Genomic DNA, 20,362 nt, shown 5'->3' on the forward strand with positions numbered 1-20,362 from the left:
TCAGACTGTCTTATGTCACTTACTGACCTTGCACCTCTAGATTATATCTATATTAGAAGATATAGTACAAACATCAGAAACCACTTCTTAGATACTCTGGCTCTATACTGCTTTCTCTAAATCAAACATATCTTTCATACATCTTTGACTTACATATTGTGCATTCAACCATAACATCAGGACATAGTATACAACATGTCTGTGACCGTGCATCATCAGATAATCAAAACATATGATCTCTGTTTTCTACTCTGTTAGTCTTCATAGACTTACTGCTATGTTGACATCAATGACAAACACAATCATGAATGCAACATGTCAATACTCTCCAATGCTTAGGATACTCCCCCAAAGGAATATCATCAACATTCATGCTAACAATCTCCCTCTTTGGCATTGATGGAAACATAGATGAAAAACCTCCAAGTTTTAAGAATACCAAATAGTAATCTACTGCTATTGCTACTATTCTTATCTTTTCAAATCCTCTTCATCGATCAAATCTGAAAACCTCTGGAACACTACTCTGTTCTGCATCTTCTTAGGATAGTTGTTCACATTAAACAACTCTCACCTTCTCCTCTATACCTCAAAAACTCTTCATGATGTATATCTCCCCCATAGAGATATTCCTCCTTTCTTACATGAATCTTTCTAAATCTCTTAATAATTATCTCTCCCTCATTCATGTACATATCTCCTCCATTCATACTTAGGAGATGTTTTTCATGCATTCTCTCCCCCATTGACATCAATGACAAGGGCCTCATTATGTCACTTTATTGCTTTAATTTACATCTAGCTCGAGTTTCTGAAGACACTATTTAATACCAAATACCAAGAGTCCTCAATTACTCAACTCATCACAAATACTCCCCCATATGGAAAGCATCAATATTCAGTCCATTCTAACAATAGTGCTCTATACTGTAATCACCCAAAATTGGCCTTGCAAAATCAAATTGCTAAATTCATCAATTCTTATGATCAAATCAAGCAAAATTGAACAATCACTGAATCAAATTCTAGCTCATACTCATTAATCTCTCATTTCTACCTAGGATGGCTATACATTTGAATTTATTTAAATGTTAGACATTCTAATTTAACTTAAATTTGAACCCCTTTGAGAAAAATATATGAATACCCAATTTTAATAAAATCAAAATGAGTCATATTTCCAAATACAAAGTGGAATAAGGGATCTTAATTTGATAATATTCTATCTATAGTGGAATGAAGTGGCCTAATTTAATAATTCACTCCATTTTAGTGTAATTAAGGATCTCATTTTTAAATTCATTTCACTCCTTTAACACTATATCAATTAATTTAATATGTCCTTTGACATTATGATTAATTATTAATTAATTAATTATATTTTTTCATATTCTTCTACTTATTTAATTAATTTTACTTAATTAAATAAGTTCACTTCCCTAATGTATTTTGAATTTAATTCAAATACTCCCCTCTAATGTGTTAAATTCATTTAATACATAGTGACATCATATGTTCCTTTTTAAATAAATTCAAATTATTTAAATCCTACACATGCTTAAGTTTCTTAAACCTAATTAAGATTAATCTAAATTAATCTTAACCCTAATCTTTCCTCCACCAAGTTTAATAAATGATTTCTGAAAATCATTTATTCCCCCTTTATCCATCTAGCCCTCAAAATGAATTTTTAATTCATTTATCCTCCATGGCTCCTACTCATCTCATTCTTTAATCCCCCACTCCTCCATGTCTCGCACTCACCTCATTCTTTAATCCCGCACTCCTCCATGTCTTCCACTCTCCTCATTTCTTTATTCCTCCACTATGACATGTCCCCCATTACCTTCAATTTTAAATTCCTCCACCATGAATTGTCTTCCACTCACCTCATCCTTTATTCCTCCACTATGACATGTCTTCCGCTCTCCTCATTTCTTTATTCCTCCACTATGACATGTCCCCCATTACTTTGAATTTTTAAGTCCTCCACTATGAATTGTCTTCCACTCTCCTCATTTCTTTATTCCTCCACTATGAATTGTCTCTTCCATTAGAATATGATCCACTTATTCTAGATTCATCTCAACCCTTGATTGGGATATTCCTGTCTTTTGATCTCTACCATCCATTTTTCTTTAAAAGGGAGAGAGTTTTCCCCCCAAAAGGATCCACCATTTTGAGTATTGTTGTGTTGTAGGTTTTCTAACAAGTTTCCTTGGAGCTTTGTGGAGAACTTCTCATATCTTGTCTCATTCTCTCATGCCATAGCATTTTAGCATAGAATCATCTTGCAAGTTAATATAGTTTTTTTGCAATAGCTTAGCGCACATAGTCTAATTAGTATGGATATAACACTTTAATTTTCTTAGCTTGGTTGCATGGTGCATTTCATCTTGCTTTATCTCTCATTCTTGCATTGCATACACAAGTATTCTTTGACACTAGCATTCTTGCTCTTGCTCAAAGAATCTCCCATCTCATGGTTTACTAGCAAGGGTTGTGTTTCTAAGACTCAGCTGAGAGCTTCTTTTGTTCACATTTGTATGCCTCTTGCACTCCATGACTAGGGAGCTCTAAGCTGACATCTCAAGCTTTCCAATCTATGGAAAACCTTGGATAGAAGGGTTTAGAGAAAATCACTTTTCTTAGTGTACATTTAACTAGACTAGAATGCAGTTAGAGGATTTCATACAAAATTTGGATTTCTACACGTGGTCTTAAAAATGCATGTGAAAGACTTAAAAAAAAAAAAAAAAAAATTGTTGAAGACCCTTAAAAATACGCGTAGCCTTTGCTAGCTTCGAACAAGGTAAGCCTAAACTTTTGTTTTTGCTTAAATTGCGGCATTTATTTTCAAAATCTAGCCTAAGTTAAGAGGGTTAATTCAATTTCATGTGCGACACTCTACTAGTCGTTTTCATTTCCTAGGCACATTAAACTTGTGATTGAGGTTCTTTGGTGATAGGAGAGTATGCTCTTCACCTTCATGGTGAATTAGAAATCTTGACCCATCTTTGGATTTTCAAAAGAAAGGGGATAATTCAATCTTCTTTTTATGTTTTGGGGAAGCAATCAAGGTAGGAGAATATGCTCTTCACCCTTGAGGTGAATCAAAAATCTTGACCCTTGAGAGTGGATCCATTTTGTGGTAGTTAGGATCCTTTAGAGGGCCTGCTCTCAAACAACGTGAGAGGAATGACCCAAGTGGGGACAAGAAAATTACCTAGCTCTTCCAACCCACTATAAACTCAAGGCTATCAAGGACATAAAACCTTGGTAGACATAGTGTTTGTTTTTGCTTAGTGTGATCACTTACGAGATTTTGACCATAGGGAGATCACTAGGCAAGAACGCTTAAGGTGCTCTTGTGACCATGAGGTCTATTACCTACCACAAGGTGGGGTGTCCCTTAATTGGGTGCAAGAGGAATAGTACAAATAGAAGCCCTATCTAGACACCCTAAGTTAGTATCCACCCTATTTTACTGCTCAACTTCTTGGTCCAAGGGTCGATCCTACTGGACTACTTGGATCACCCCAAGATTGACACACACCATATGTGTTCCCTTGGTTGTGCTTATGGAACTTTCATGAAAAAGCCAATATCTCTTGTAGGTAACCACTTGGTGTGAGGTGAAGGAGCATCAAGCATGGGCCAAGTTGTTGAGTAATGAACTATGACCTTAAGGTAGATTTTTTGGCTACAATTTTCGAATATGTTGACCAATGCTAATGTTCTTTCACATCAAACATCTTGGTAGCATGGTATACAGTGGTCTGGATATCACAAATGCATGTTGGAAAGGTTGCTTTATCCCTTGTTCAACTAATTAAGACATGTAATTACCCCTAGTGTTTTCAAACCAAATACTTTTTGACTACTGTTTGTCTCTCAAAATTGCTAATGAACTTGATCTCAAAACACTTGAAGTCAAAACATTTGTTTGTATTGCTTACTAAGGGGAGTCTCAATATGTAGGTTTTCTTTGCTATGTCTCTAGTGCTTGAACTTGCTTAAAATGGCTCTTTGGTCTTAGTGCTCTTGGTCTTTCTATCTTCATGGTCTATGTCCGCTTGCTAGTTATCTGTTTGCTAAAATGGTTACCTTGATTTCTTGACTACACTCTTAGGTTGGGAAAGTTGTTCACTTGTCACCCTGCTTACTCTATCTACTTGGATATTTGGCTTCTTTCTTAGATCTTGACTTGAGTCACTAGTTTTGTAAGTTTCTTGGACACTTCCTTGACGAGTCACTTTACTCTATCTTTACTATTCTAGCAAGTGAACACTCTACCTCTCTAGTTTGGACATCAAGTTATCTTGTGTCACCTTCTTAGCTTCCTCTAGTCTCCTTCATGCTTGATTATCTATCTACCACTATGGAATTCAAACCTTGTGCTACCAAACCTCAACCAAAGCTAGATGATCATGATATCCTCCATGCTACTAAAGAGTTTCAAGATCTATACGCTCATTACAAAGAATAAGAAGAGACAAATGATCTTTCTTATCTTCATTTCTCTAAGTGTATGATAGAAATGAAGTCTAAACTTGAGAAAATATTAGAGGAGAAGATTTCATTCTTAAATGAATCTCCCTTAAGACCTTTACATACACATGGTTCATCTTCTTCAAGGTCTACATATTCTACTCTAAGACATCAAATGTCTTCATCTTCTAGATCTAAATACCTCCTTGGAGAGAAAGAAAGTGGCACATCCTTTGATCCCATGGTGGACCTATCTTTGACCAAGACAATGATGAAGACATGGATGCATACCATTCACTTGAGAAACAAAAACAAGACTCTAGACATACTTTTGATAGAACTTTTTCTCCCTTAGAAGATTCTTATGATGACACTTTGCAAACACTTCTTGGCACCAAGCTCATCACGTTACCTAAGTCTAGCTCATATGGAAACCCATTCTTGGATATCTATTGTTCTTATCATCAACATAATGAGCATAGTACTTCAAATTGCATTGAATTGAAACATAAAATCCAAGATCTTATTGATAGTGGGATTATTGATACCTCTAATGACTCATGTGATGAGGATACTTTTCTTGAGAAAGATCATATTAACGAACCTATGTAAAAGATCATATTAATGAACCTATGTCTAGTGATGGTTTCCTTGATACCTCCACTTCTTCCCACACTCATGTATCTCCCAACACTTCAAAGCTTTCCAACATGAATCCATCAAACAAACAACCTAGTGCTTTCCATATGGACTATGTGTACCCTCAAGGGCTACCTCTAAAAGAAACTAAAGCTAACCTTCACTTGGTTGGAAACCTTTTCCATGCTACTAACCCTAAAGATCCAAGCACTACTCCATTCACTCTTCATTCTCCCTTGTCCTTAGAAGTGGTTCCATGTCAAGAGGACTCTAAAAAAGAAAAAGCTATAAATGTCAAGAAAGATCAAGATCAAGCACCCTTTCGTCACCTTCAAAATTTCACCCCTCCGTATCCTATGTCTTTTCCATCCCCCAAGTATGATGAAGATACCACTTCCATTATCTCCCTTGAGCTTACTGAAAATTATGAGAAAATTTCTCTTCTTATGCTATCCAAAGCTACTTGTCAAGATCAAAGCATCCCCTCATGTTCTACTTCTCCATATCCACTTCAAAATTGTGTTCAAACATCAAATGCTCCTATCAAAAATGCTTCTCCTATCAAAGCTACTCATGTGTCTATTGATGTCTTTGACCATATTTCTCACTCTAAAGATGTTGATATCCTTTTCCACTATCCATTTGCATCTCCTAGGTCTATCCTTGGTCCTTATTCATCTAAGCTAAAGCCTTCCAACCTTCCATCCACATTGGGACCATATGTTCCTCTGTCTCCTACTTTCACTCCTAGCTCATCCCCTATCTCTCATATCACACCTCAAGATCAACAAAGATACTCATCCTTGATGACTTTTCACCCATCTATCCATCTAAACTATAGTCATATCCTCCTTCTTCCACAAGTCCCAAGTCTTTTGGAAGTAATTTGAATGTTCAGTACAAAAAAAAGAGGAAATACAAGAATCCATCTAAAAAAGATCACCATGTCTCCTCTAATAGACATAGAGGCATAAAGTCAAAAGATATATCTAAGAAGAAAACTACAAAATAAGTATGCGTTCCAAAATCCATCATTGAAGATATTCTCTCTAAATCATCAAAAATAAATGAAAAGCCTACGACTATATGGATTCCAAAGTCTCTCTTAAAAGAGTCTAATGTTGAGAAACAAGTGAAGTTGACATTCAAGCTTCCAAAGACTTCCACTTCATCTTCTGCCAAAAGCATTCTTCCATTCCATGTACCTAAACCACAACCTCTTCTATCCATTCACCACATTCCTTCATGTATTCCTTCATTTACGTTTCCTCCGTCCTCTTGCTACCCTTCAAGGTGTGTGTTGATGTTGATCTTTCCTTCCTTTCAATCTACCCTTTTAGAATCCTTCCATTCACTATCCTTCTACCTTCTATCCTTTCACCTCATTTTCTCATTCCTCCTATCTTCCAACCTCACTTGCTTTGCATACAATTTTATCCTCCATTTTTCTCTTCCATCTTCCTTTTCGTATCAACATCTTTGAGCATATCATTTTGAATCCTTGACATATCATGGTTTATCCTTTCAAGGAGCGTTATCTTAAAAAAATTGCCTTCTTTCTAAAAAAAGAAAAAAGAAAAAAGATAAAAATTCAATTTTTTTTTTTAAAAAAAAATGTGCCTTGGTGAAAACCACTTCTTGTGGCACCTTGGTAGCAAAAGTAAAAAGAAATAAATTCATCCTATGGTATAAACTACTTCTTATGGCACCTTGGATAAGTACCATGATGAAAACCTAGTAAACAAGCATCATGCATAATTCTTCCATAATCCATCTATTCCCTCTTCTCTCTTTGATCTTGACATTGTTGAGCTATCCAAGCACATAGCCTATCTTATCTATAACTCACCCTATATTGCTCATTCACTCATATCCTTCATATCTAGCATTATTCCTATTACTAATCACTGTCATATCCACTTGAATCCTTGATCTTGATCACTACACTCTCTTGGCATGTTCACTCTTTGGACTACTTGCTTTCATGACATCTCATCATTATGCTCTCACTATTGGCTTCTATGCCTCTATGCTATCTTGCTCATTAGATTATGCTCATGCTATCTCTTGCTCCTTCCTTCCACTACTTATCCAAAATATGCTTCATATGGCTATCTTTACCTAGCTTGGGTACTCTTGAGGAGTCACTCCTTGAGGATCACTTTCACTCACTTCATACTCCTTGCCTCTCCATCTTTGCTTATCCATAATATCCTACACCTTGCGAGACATTGGAAAAAATTGATGTGATCTTTCTTGAGAGCTAATAATATTAAGTCATTCAAAAATCCCCCAAAAAAATCATATATGATGCTAAAAAAATAAATCCAAAAAAGAAAAGAAATTCCTAGTTTTTGTACAATTTCTTGCTTTCTGCATTTTTCTACTTTTGTTTTCTACTTTTGCTTATGCATATACTCTCACACTATTCAAAAGACAACCTACCAAGTCTAAAGGGTCATATCTTGATGCTTTTTAGGAGTCTGTTATGTGTTAGTCACCAGTTATTCCAACTGTGTCTGTCTACTGTCGCCATCTTACTAAAAATATGCTCTTACTCAAGAATCTCTTGTGTGAGTCACCAATTATTCTAACTATGTCTGCCTGCTGTCGCACTACTACTGATGAGATTTCTACTGCTTTAAGTGTTGTAAATTCTTGAACACTTTGCATCAATACAATCAATGCTATTTGAGCTATGCTAAGCTTTAAATTCAAAAAAATTCTAAAAATTGAAAAAAGTCTTGAAAAAATCTACCAAGCTGTGAAAACTTGGAAATAGGAGTTACTTGAGACCCTTGCACCTATGTTTATCAATCTCAATCACCCATTTCGCTACACATTTCCTAGCTTAGGATTGTTTCTTGTCCTAATCTTGGGGGCATAGCTACTTAGTCTATTAAGATACCCTTGTGCATTAGGGTTTCCTTGGTACCTCACAAAATAGTTTTTTTCAACACTACCCCCACCCTTGGCATCAAGTGTTTCTCAACACTTTTTAGATAGTTACCTATAGTCTTCGGTGTCACAATATTTCTCATTATTAGAATCAAGTCTTCAAGAAATGGCCAAGTGACTGACACACACAAACACTTAAACGACTGAGCTATGCTGATTTTTATCTACTTTATGTGTTGTCTATGATGATTTATTTGCTATATGTTCCCTCCCTAATAGTATTTTGAGGATGTCATGGACTAGAAGACTAGGGGCATGGGGCAGGTTTTCTTGATTTCTTCTTGTGGGTATACTTTATTTGTCTTTAGTGTTTAAAGGATTCATGCTTGTCCAATTTGACACTTTGACTTATAAACGTATCATCCTTGACTATTTTTTTGCAAGACCACACTTGGAGGTTATCCTGGTGCTTATGCCTTGATACAGGTGCAATCTTGCTATATTAAACTTAGGGAATCCAACTACATAATCATCGTCACCTATTTGTCTTTGATGCATAGGTGAGTTTCACACATTTCTATCTGACATAGATCATATTCATATCCTCATAGTTATACTAGTGATGATTGTATGATCTCATGATGTCCCTAATAAATGCTCAATGATGAAATAAGAGTCTAAACATTATGCATCCCTTGCTAGTAAACCACTTTGCATGTTAACTTGCATTATAGGTTCATTTTTAGCTTAATTTTGCATATGGAGAAATCTCTCTCTCTCTCTCTCTCTCTCTCTCTCTCTCTCTCTCTCTCTCTCTCTCTCTCTCTCTCTCATAATCATTTGCGGATGTGTCAACTAGCTGCATTCATCTTTTTTTCCTTCTTGAGCATATTTTCATATCTTTTGTAATCTTGTCATTTCGCTATCTCACTTCAAATTTCTTATTTTGACCTACTTGTACCTATAGCTAAAATCGACACCTTGAATTCATTTTGAGATCAAAATCAAAATCTGAGTTCATGATTAAGGTCAAAATTACATTTTAAAATCCATTTCTTTCTATACAGTTAGCTGACTTTCTTGAGCCTATCTTTGATTCTCACTGGGGTATTTCTTCACTTCTTCATTTTCACATTGCTTCCATTCTCTTTTCACTTACCATATTCACTTCATCTCATGTTTCTTCTATTTCATCCTTGCTTGGGGCATACTTTCATTTCATTGCTAATTGTACTTGTTCTTTATTGATCATATCTTGCTAGTTTCTACACTTCCTCGATCATTTCAATTTCGATCCTGATGGGGTAGACATAATCTACCATTGCTATTTTTTGGCAACATTTTCTCTTTTAGGGGCATATGCTTGACCATTTTCATTTGCTCTTGATCTATCTAGTGTTTTAGACTATCGCTATAGGTCTAATCACTCAATGCTTGCTAGTGCTATTATAGTCTCTTTATTTTTTGACTACATGTGTTCCCATATCGATCACACATTAGTTAGAGAATGACTTCATACTTTGAAGTTAGAGCTATATATCTATTTGCTATCATGGATTCTTCATTTGATGTGTTCCCATATCAATCACATATTAGATGAGGAATTCTTAGCTTAACTATTTTTTGACCACATGTGTTCCCATAATGATCACACATTAGTCAAAGAGGGGCAAGTGTAATCACCCAAAATTGGCCCTACAAAATCAAATTGCTAAATTCATCAATTATTATGATCAAATCAAGCAAAATTAAACAATCACTAAATCAAATTTTATCTCATACTCATTAATCTCTCATTTCTACCTCGGATGGCTATACATTTGAATTTATTTAAATTTTAGTCATTCTAATTTAACTCAAATTGGAACCCCTTTGAGAAAAATACATGAATATCCATTTTTAATAAAATCAAAACGATTCATATTTCCAAATACAAAGTGGAATAAGGGATCTTAATTTGATAATATTCTACTATGGTGGAATGAAGTGGCCTAATTTAATAATTCACTCCATTTTAGTCGAATGAAGGATCTTATTTTAAAATTCATTTCACTCCTTTAACACTATATTAAAAAATTTAATATCTACTTTGACATTATGATTAATTATTAATTAATTAATTGTATTTTGTCATATTCTTATACTTATTTAATTAAGTTTACTTAATTAAATAAGTTCACTTCCCTAATGTATTTTGAATTTAATTCAAATACTCCCCTCTAATGTGTTAAATTCATTTAATGCACAGTGACATCATATGTTCCCTTTTAAATAAATTTAATTTATTAAAATCCTCCACATGCTTAAGTTTCTTAAACCTAATTAAGATCAATCTAAATTAATCTTAACCCTAATCTTTCCTCCACCAAGTTTAATAAATGATTTCTAAAAATCATTTATTCCCCCTTTATCCATCTAGCCCTCAAAATGAAATTTTAATTAATTTATCCTCCATGTCTCCCAATCATCTCATTCTTTAATCTCCCACTCCTCCATGTCTCCCACTCACCTCATTCTTTATTCCTCCATTATGACATGTCTTCCACTCTCCTCATTTCTTTATTCCTCCACTATGACATGTCCCCCATCACCTTCACTTTTAAATTCCTCCACTATGAATTGTCCTCCACTCACCTCATTCTTTATTTCTCCACTATGACATGTCTTCCACTCTCCTCATTTCTTTATTCCTCCACTATGACATGTCCCCCATTACTTTCAATTTTAAATTCCTCCACTATGAATTGTCTTCCACTCTCCTCATTTCTTTATTCCTCCACTATGAATTGTCTCTCCCATTTAAATATGATCTACTTATTCTAGATTCATCTCAACCCTTGATTTGGATATTCTTTTGTTTTTATCTCTACTATCCATTGTTCTTTAAAAGGGAGAGAGCTTTCCTCCTCAAAGGATCCACCATTTTGAGTATTGTTGTGCTACAGATTTTCTAATACATTTCCTTGGAGCTTTGTAGAGAACTTTTCATATCTTGTCTCATTCTCTCATGCCATATCGTTTTAGCATAGAATCATGTTGCATGTTAGTTCAACTTCTATTTTGCAATAATCTAGCTCACATAGCATAATAGTTGGATTGTAATACTCTCATCATTGTTTAGAATAGCTGCACTTTGCATTCTCATACTAGCTTAGTCTTCATATTTGCATTGCATCTTTGAGGGATTCATTGTAGACACTTGCATTCTTGCTCTTGTCTCAAAGAACCTCCCGTTGCATGGTTTACTAGCAAGAAGCGTATCTTTAAGGCTCGACTGAGAGCCTTCATACTTGAAACATACCTTCTTGTACTCCGTGGATAGGGAGCTCTAAGCTGACATCCAAGCATTCCAAACTCATGGAATCATTTGGATAGAAGGGTTTAGAGCGTGACACCTTTTGAGTGTACATGTACCACCAGAGTGATGCACTTACTACATCATCTACTCAGAAGTAGGTAGGGGCATAACCCCAAGCATACATCTCAAGTACTCAAATTTATCTTTAGGTAAGGGCTTTGTAAAAATATCTACAATCTGATCTTTAGTACTCACATACTCTAATTTTTTCTCTTTTTTAGCCACCTTTTCTCTCAAGACATGATACTTAATAGATATATGCTTAGTCTTAGAATGTAATACATGATCCTTAGACATACTTATTGTACTCGTGTTATCATGGTATAGGATAATAGGTTCTACAAACTCAATCCCAATATTCTTCAACATCTGTTTCATCCACATAACTTGATTACAGTTATTTGATGTTGCAACATACTCTACCTCACCTATACTATGTGAAATACAACCTTGCTTCTTGCTTAGCCAAGAAATCAATCTTCCTCCAAGAAAAAATGCTCCACCACTAGTACTCTTTCTATCATCCATATTGCCTTCCCAATTTGCATCAGTTTAAGCACATAGAGTGAAATCACTTGATCTATCATACCATATTCCATAATCAGATGTTCCCTTCAAATATTTGAATGCCCTTTTTACTATTGCATAATGATACTCCTTAGGATTAGCTTGAAATCTAGCTGCAATCCCAACTGCATTTGCTATATCTAGTCTGGTGTGAGTTAGATATTGCAAACCTCCAATCATGGATTTGTACTTCTTTTGCTCAACTATAGGTGTCTCATCCTTGCTAAATAACTTGTGGACTAGCTATCATAGGTGTACCAATAGACTTAAAAATTTCCAAGACATATCTCTTCAACAAGTATTTCAAGTAATTTGTTGTTGAAATCAAAATACCACCATTGTTCTACACAATCTACAACCCTAGGGAAAAATTCATTCTGTTATACTCATCTCAAACTCATTCTTCATTTCTTCAGCAAGCTTATCACTTGCTTCACCATTTCCTCCAAATATTATAGCATTAAAAAATATTACTATTATCAACAAAACATTCTCAATTTCTCTCAAATATAAGTTATTATCTACTGTACCTTTAACAAATCCAAGTTTTTCCAAATACTTATCCAACCTTGCATACCAAGTTCTAGGTGCTTGCTCCAGACCATATAGATATTTCATTAGTCTACATACCATATCTTTGTCTTCTATTAGAGGGAAACCTTTAGGCTACTCAATGTATACCTCTTCTTCAAGTTATCTTAGGAAAGTTGATTTAACATCCATCTGATATACTTTGAACTTTTTATTCACTGCACAAGAAAAGAACATTCGTATTGCTTCCATTTTAGCTACAAAGGCATATATCTCCTCATAGTCTATTCCTTCTTTCTATGAATAACTATTGCACACAAGTCTAGCCTTGTTTTTCACAATTTCACCTTGTTTATTCATCTTGTTTCTGAATACCTATTTGGTTCCTGTAACATTCTTGTCTTTAAGTCTAGGAACTAACTCCCATGTTTCATTCTTCATAATCTAATCTAGCTCTTCCTTCATTTCTTGAATGCAATGATTATCTTTACACGCTTCATCTACACTCTTGGGTTTAACTTGGGAAATCAGACATAATTCCTCATTAACTTTATTTTTTGTCATCACACCTTTCCCCTTGCTTCCAATTATCTTCTCTAGAGGGTGATTCTTTGTCATATTCCTATTAGAGGTAGGAGTTGCTATCTCAACTCTTATCTCATATCTTAGTTCAAATCTTTGTTATCTTATTTTCTCAACAAATTGTACATCATTCTCTAGATCATTGTTAGTCTCAAAGAAAACTTTAGCATTCATTCTAACAATTCCAGTATTATCTTCTTCATCCAAATTGTAATCTAATATCTTTTTCTTAGTTCCAAACTTTTCAACAATCTTTACATTTGCGCATTCAACTATTGTCATAGTTCTATGATTAAAACATCTATATGCTTTGCTTTTCAAAGAATAACCAAGAAACATACCTTCATCACTTCTTGGATCAAACTTACTGATATCATCATCTCTCTTATTGTAACACTTGCTTCCAAATATTCTAAAATATTTAACTAATGGTGAATGACCAAACCATAGTTTGTAAGGGGTCTTTTTCTATTGGTGATATAGGATAGACTAGGTTACTGAGAGGGGAGGGGTGAATCAAGAACCAATAAAACTTAATCTTATCTCACCAATTAATCCTTGATATATATTCTAATCTAACTATTTGCATGAAAAAATGAAAGCATTAATAAAATTCATAACACTTTCAGACAAGATATGGTGACCCAAAAACCTTCCAAATAGAAAGTAAAACTAGGGTGGGGATGATGCTCACAAACTTTAAACTACAGTATAAAGTTGGTGGGTAAAGGCTTACAATTGATCACTCTTGATGATCTTCCCTATTAGGAGCAATAAGGACTACTAGGTCCACCTTGTTAAAGGATTTACAAAATATACAATGAAGTATGCACTTAGTAAAGAGATTTGCAAAAGATTGTAAAGTCTACCTTGTGAAATGATTTAACTATTCCACTTGTTAGGATGAACTAGTCATTGATCTCTGATTTGAAACCCTAATTTTTTGGTTAAGATTTCTTTGAAGTGCAATGATCACCTTGCTATGATAGATAAATCTTTTTTGTCCCTTATACTTCTTGTAGCCTTCTTAATTTTCACTTCTACTCATATGATTACTTTCTATACTCATTTCTCATATTTGGATGTGATACAATACATTACATATATATCAATCTAAACTACAATTCATCAAAGTTGGCTACAATGCAAGTTTCACCAAAATACACAAAGTTAGCTCAACTATTGGCACTCGGGTTTTGATGATAAACTCGATGAGGTTTTGATACTCAACAACTATTGTCAACACTCGACATCATCATGCTTTCGATAGAGGTAGAAGCTTGATTCATACTAATCACTTCCAAGTAGTCTAAACTCGATCAACACTGGTGAATCGATGAATACTGCAAAACTTGACATATAAATTGAATCACATGGTTGACACTGCATGGCTTGGTCAACACTAGATTCATATCATTGACACTATGAACTCAGTAGATGTTGGAGACCATGGTTGACACTATGCAACTTAGTTAATACTATGAAGCTCAGTTTGCACTGTTATTTATCAACTCGGTAGATACTACTCGGTGTGAATTGAATATTGATTTTGGAACTTGGTAACAACTATAAAACTTGGTAGAATTTGAATTACTAAGTTAACACTATAAACTTCAAGATAAGATCGGTAGCTGCAAACCATTTAAGTAAGTGTGAGTCACTAATAAATAAACTTGACCATAATGTCAACATTGTTCATACCTTTTTTAGTTTGTACTCTATTCATAGTGTATACTACTGTATTTACTGCTTCTCTGCAAAATGTTTTGGATACATCATTCTCAAACAACATTGCTCTTGCTATCTCTCAAACTAATATGTTTCTTCTTTCTACAATCCCATTCTTCTTAGGAGTCTTAGATGAAGATAATTATCTCTTAATTTTGTTCTCTTCACAAAACATGTTAAACTCTCTAAAGGTAAACTCTCCTCCTCTATTAGATCTCAAACACTTTATCTTAACACCAGATTCATTCTCAACTCCATTCTTAAATATCTTAAACTTCTCAAATGCTTTATATTTTTCTTTAAGGAATGCTACCCACATCATTCTAGTGAAATAATCAACAAAAATCATAAAATACCTTCCACCATAAAATCCTCTTGTTCTAGTAGAACCACTCAAATATGTCTGAACAATTTCCAGCTTCTCTATCATAGAAAAATTCTTGCTGGGAAATGATACCTTCTTCTACTTAGCCAAAACATATTCTTTGCAAACAACATTAGTAGGCTTTATTATCTTAGGCAAGTCTATAACTGCAAATGTGCTACTAACCTTCACAATATCATCAAAGTTTATATGACAAAATCTCTTATGCCATAACCAAATGTTATCAACTTTTGCAACCAAACATGTCATTTTAGTGGGATTCAACTAAAATAAATTACCTTTGGACCTTTTCCTAGTTCCAATCATCTCACCATCTTTATCCTTGACAACGCAAATCTTTTCTGTGAATTGCAATTGATATCCTTTGTCCACCAACTGTCCAACACTCAAAAAATTGTTCTTTAATCCATCAACAAACTAAATATAATCAATGTTAGTCTTTCATCTAAAGTAATGGATCCTATTCTTGTAATGTGACATGATGCATTGTTAGCAACTCTAACAATACCTCCATCATAATTCCTGAATTTAACAAACTTATTCGTATCACTAGTCATGTGATGTGAACATCCACTATCTATTATCTAATATGATTTCTTTTCAACTTGTGAAACTAGAGCCTTTCCTTCTATAATTTCTTTATCAAGATCATCTTCCTTAATAGATACAAATCCTAGCTCATCATCACTTTTACTTCGAACTTTTTCATCACATTCCTCTTCTTCATTAGCATACAAACAATTCCTAGGTCTCCTAGGATTTAACTTTCCCTTATATATTTTCTCTCTCTTAGGACATTTAGATGCATAATGACCAAAATCATTACAAGTCCAATATTTAAAGATACTATTACCATTTTTTATCTTCTCACAAGAAGGGCTATACCTTCTTCAATCTTCTTATCTTTATCAGATTTGATTTTACTGCTACTAACAAAATCTCCATGTGCGATTGCACTTCTAGACAAGGTTGTCCAAACATTTAAATCACTGGAAGCTTTCTCCACTCTTGTTACATATTTAGATTGTCATAGACCAACTTCCATTGCTTCCAATCTTCCAAGCAACATTTTCTTGGAAAAATCCTTAGTATAGGGTATTCATAGTTCAATCATCTAAGCTACTTGCTTGAATGGTGGTGTCAAAGTTTTCAAGATCTTCCACACAACTTCATCTTCTTCCTTGGTTCCACCATAGGATTTAATTGTTGCAAGAATCTCTGATATCCTACCAATATAGTTTCTTATAGATTCATCTCCCATCATTTTAGCATCTTGAAATGAACATATCCAATTTTGCAATCTTACCCTTTTTGTATGTGTATCACCTTAAAAAATAGATTCTAATGTTGTCCAAATCTTATGAGATGTTTGAAGTGACTTTACTTGACTATATTCATTCTTTGGAAGAGATGATAGTAAAGCTTCTCTGGCTCTCATGTTACACATGAATATATCTCTCTCTTCTTCACTGAATTCTTCAAGTTTCTCTTCTTTTACAATTTCTATTTCACTTTTTGTCAAAAGCCAATAACTTGGACCCATACATAATAGATGAGTCTTCATCTTGTCTTTCCAACTATCATAGTTGGCCCCATCAAATATAGGAATATCCTTTCTGAAAAGATTCGCCATTGATCTCCCAAAGCTATTAAGATTTTCCTCCAAGGACCTGATGCTCTGATACCAATTGTTAGAATATATAGTCCACCAATATAACTTGGGGGGGGGGGGGGGGGGGGGGGGGTGGTGGTTGAGGGGGTGAATTAGTTATCCAACTAATATCACAATTATCAACCTTATTAAAATTCAACCATATTCGTAACATAATCAAAAATCATAACAAGATACTCATGCATAAATAATACTAGATATGTTAACTAGTGAAACCCTTGATTAGAGGGAAAACCCCAGTGGGGATAGTACCCACAAGATGATGTACTAATATAAATATTCCTTGTTAGGGGATGGACCCTATTAGGAGTTTATAACAAAATTAAATACATATAATTCCATATTAGGAGACTTTGAATCCTTATTAGGAGATTCTGTGTTAGGAGTTGTGACAACCCTATTAAGAGTTGTAGAAGATAGATGGGCCCACTGTCCAAACAACTTTAGGGGAAAGACCAATGAACCCACTATCAAAATGTTCTATCTATTATTCCTTGTAGAATCATAGAAATAAATAGTACCACTCCTTCCTCTTTCTCTATCCTATTGACCAGACTTCTACTCCTTCTAATCTTGTAACTAGATCACAAAACTGACATCCAAAAATTGCTTGGATCGCTTACTCACATTCATCAAACACTCTACTCCTTTTTTGCACTTCACATAGACCATACAAAAAATGTATGCATTACAAACAAGGAAAACATCTTTCCTTTATATACTATAACTTTAAAATAATTCCTTGAGCCGGCCTTGTGGCTTTTCCAATTAATTAGAATAAGATAATTAATTAATTCATAATTATAATAGCACTGTCAGCGCAAAGTCTATACAACTTCTCACACGTGTGACACTAGGGCTTGTGCATTTTCTAATGTCATCCTCAGATTGTCTTATGTCACTTACTGACTATGCATCTCCATATTATATATTTGTTAGAAGATATAATACAAACATAAAAAATAACTTCTTAAGTACTGTGTCTTTGTATTACATTCTATAAATTAGACATATCTTTCATACATCTTCAACTTACGTATTGCACATTGAACCGTAACATTAGGACACAATATAGAACATGTCCATGACTGCACGTCACCAGAAAATCTAAATATTATCTATAAAATTATGATCTCTGTCTACTACTATGTTGACATCAATGAAAAAAATAGTCATGAATGCAACATGTCAATACTCTCCAATGCTTAGGATACTCGCCCAAAGGAATATCATCAACATTCATGCTAACACCCTCATCCTTCATAGCTTCATTTGTGGGTGTAATATCTATGACCTCAATATCTTTGTCCTTTGAAATCAAAGAACTATTAGGTTGTTAATTTTAGGGTTTGGAGAACCCACATTACTCCCCATCCCACCTGACCTAGCCATAGAATCATCCTGACTGCCTGAGTACCCTTCATTGTTCGAGCTAAAATATCCACTCTCTTTATCTCCTTCCTCTTCATTCTCATTCTATACTTCCATGGTGCCCTTTTCTTCTTCCAAGATATGTTCTCTAACCTCGGGTTTGTTCTTACTTTTCCTTTCACCTTTAACCTTCCTATTTTTATTTTTCTTTGCACTTTCCTTCCCACTAGTCTAGTCACTATCTGACTCAGTATCCATGTCCTTAATCTCCTTAATTTTAGTATTGTGCATTTTGACCTTTTTAGCACTAGTTATCTAGAATCTCCTTCCCAAAAATCTTCTTTCTTGTACCAGTTGACGGAGAGAGTTTCATAGCATTCTCCCTATAGTATTCCACAATAAGAAGGATTAGTCCTTCATGAAGAACATGCCTAGAATTTTTTTTCCTATGTGCATTGAGGTTTTTTAACAAGGAAAACTTCAAGTAGAATGGAAAAGAAACCCTGTCCTTGTATCTGAAGTGATTTAAGAAACAAAATGAAAATTATGAAATCTTTTAAATCTCCCATCAAGGATGAAATGCTAGCGAATGTATGACATAACATCTTGTCACATAACCTTAATCCGGTTAAGATCGAAGAAGTCCCCTTCCTAATTTTCTTTTTTCTTCAAGGTTCTTTGAATTTTTTTTTATGGAAACATTCAAGATTTTAGTCTCTTTTTGGAATTTTATTCCCCTAACAAAGAGCCAAATTATTTCCACAATAAACTCTTCTGTAATATTCATAAAAACTCCATGCAAAGTCACAACATCCCTAGCCTAGTTTCTTAAAAATTCTTTAGTAATATGGGGTTTGTAGCCATGCAATATTTCTAGGTAATCAGTAACCAAGTACCTTTATGAAGAACGTTCCAAACAATTATTTTTCTCCTTCAAATGCTTACAGTTCTCATGTAGTGCCTGCCCCTAATTTACATTTTGTTATTATTGCTGAACTCTTTTAGGTCATTTTATGCTTGATGATTAGTAGCATTATCTTTCAGATTATCAGATATTGTTTCACACATGGTTGATTTTATGATGAGACTACTTGGTACTATTTACTTCATGTATGCATGATTATACCTTGATGATGATTTGTTAGATGGATTATTATACATGTTTTCTTATGGATACTTATCCCATACTACATGTGTATGCTGTGCGCGTGCATTTTCTTAATGTATGATGTTTTTGATGCAGTTAAGGAAAGGAGTTGTAGTCACCTGCTAGTCGGGATCTACATGATGCACCACTTCCTGTCATTACCTATTTAGTTTAGTAGATATGTGTTTGTACGTGTGTCAATTTTATGTAGATTGCAGGTACAGGGTATCAACTTCCCTGAATTGCCAGGATGAGCGTACCCTATCGCATTATCTCAATGGTAAGAGAGGGGAGATAAATCCTTGAGTCCAAAAACTAAACCTTTAAGCCAATTGCCCTAGAAAATTAGGACAAGTATCTGAGATGATTACCTTCTGAATGTGTCGTATGATGTAAATTCGTGATTATAACCCTTTAGTTTGATCTTGTATGTGGTATTTTATGATGGGTTTTCGTATTTCGTCTTATAGTCTTTGGTGATTTTTCTATTAATTAACTCTAATTAAAAGATTAAATTAATGATTTAATTTAATAGAAAATTATTATGATATTTTTAATATTTAATTATATTTAATTAATTAGGAAATTAATTAAATAAAAAGAATTAAATTTAAAGATAAAATTATAGTTTAATTTTAGAGTGTAATAATATTAATTTAATTTAATAATAATATATTGTGGAGATCATTTTTAAATAAATGCTAAATTTTATTATTACTTAATATTTTTTTATCAATTAATGCTTCAAAAATAAATTAAAGAGTGAAAAATATATTACTTTATTAAAGAATTTTAAAATTGCATAAAGTATGCATGAAGTTTCGAAAAAGATAATAAATAGTTAAAAATTTGTGATCAAGGAGTTCCCTTGGGTGATCGCACAATCAGTGCCCCAAAATTAGGAAAAAAACTCCTTATTAGCAATTGAGGGTCCATTTTCGAGGGATTGGGGATTTTGGAGAAGGAATTTTTTACAGAAGGTTTTGAGAGAAA

This window comes from Cupressus sempervirens, chromosome 10 (genome assembly GCF_028749045.1).
Source record: "Cupressus sempervirens isolate cs-2001-9-10 chromosome 10, ASM2874904v1, whole genome shotgun sequence".
NCBI classification, from domain to species: domain Eukaryota; kingdom Viridiplantae; phylum Streptophyta; class Pinopsida; order Cupressales; family Cupressaceae; genus Cupressus; species Cupressus sempervirens.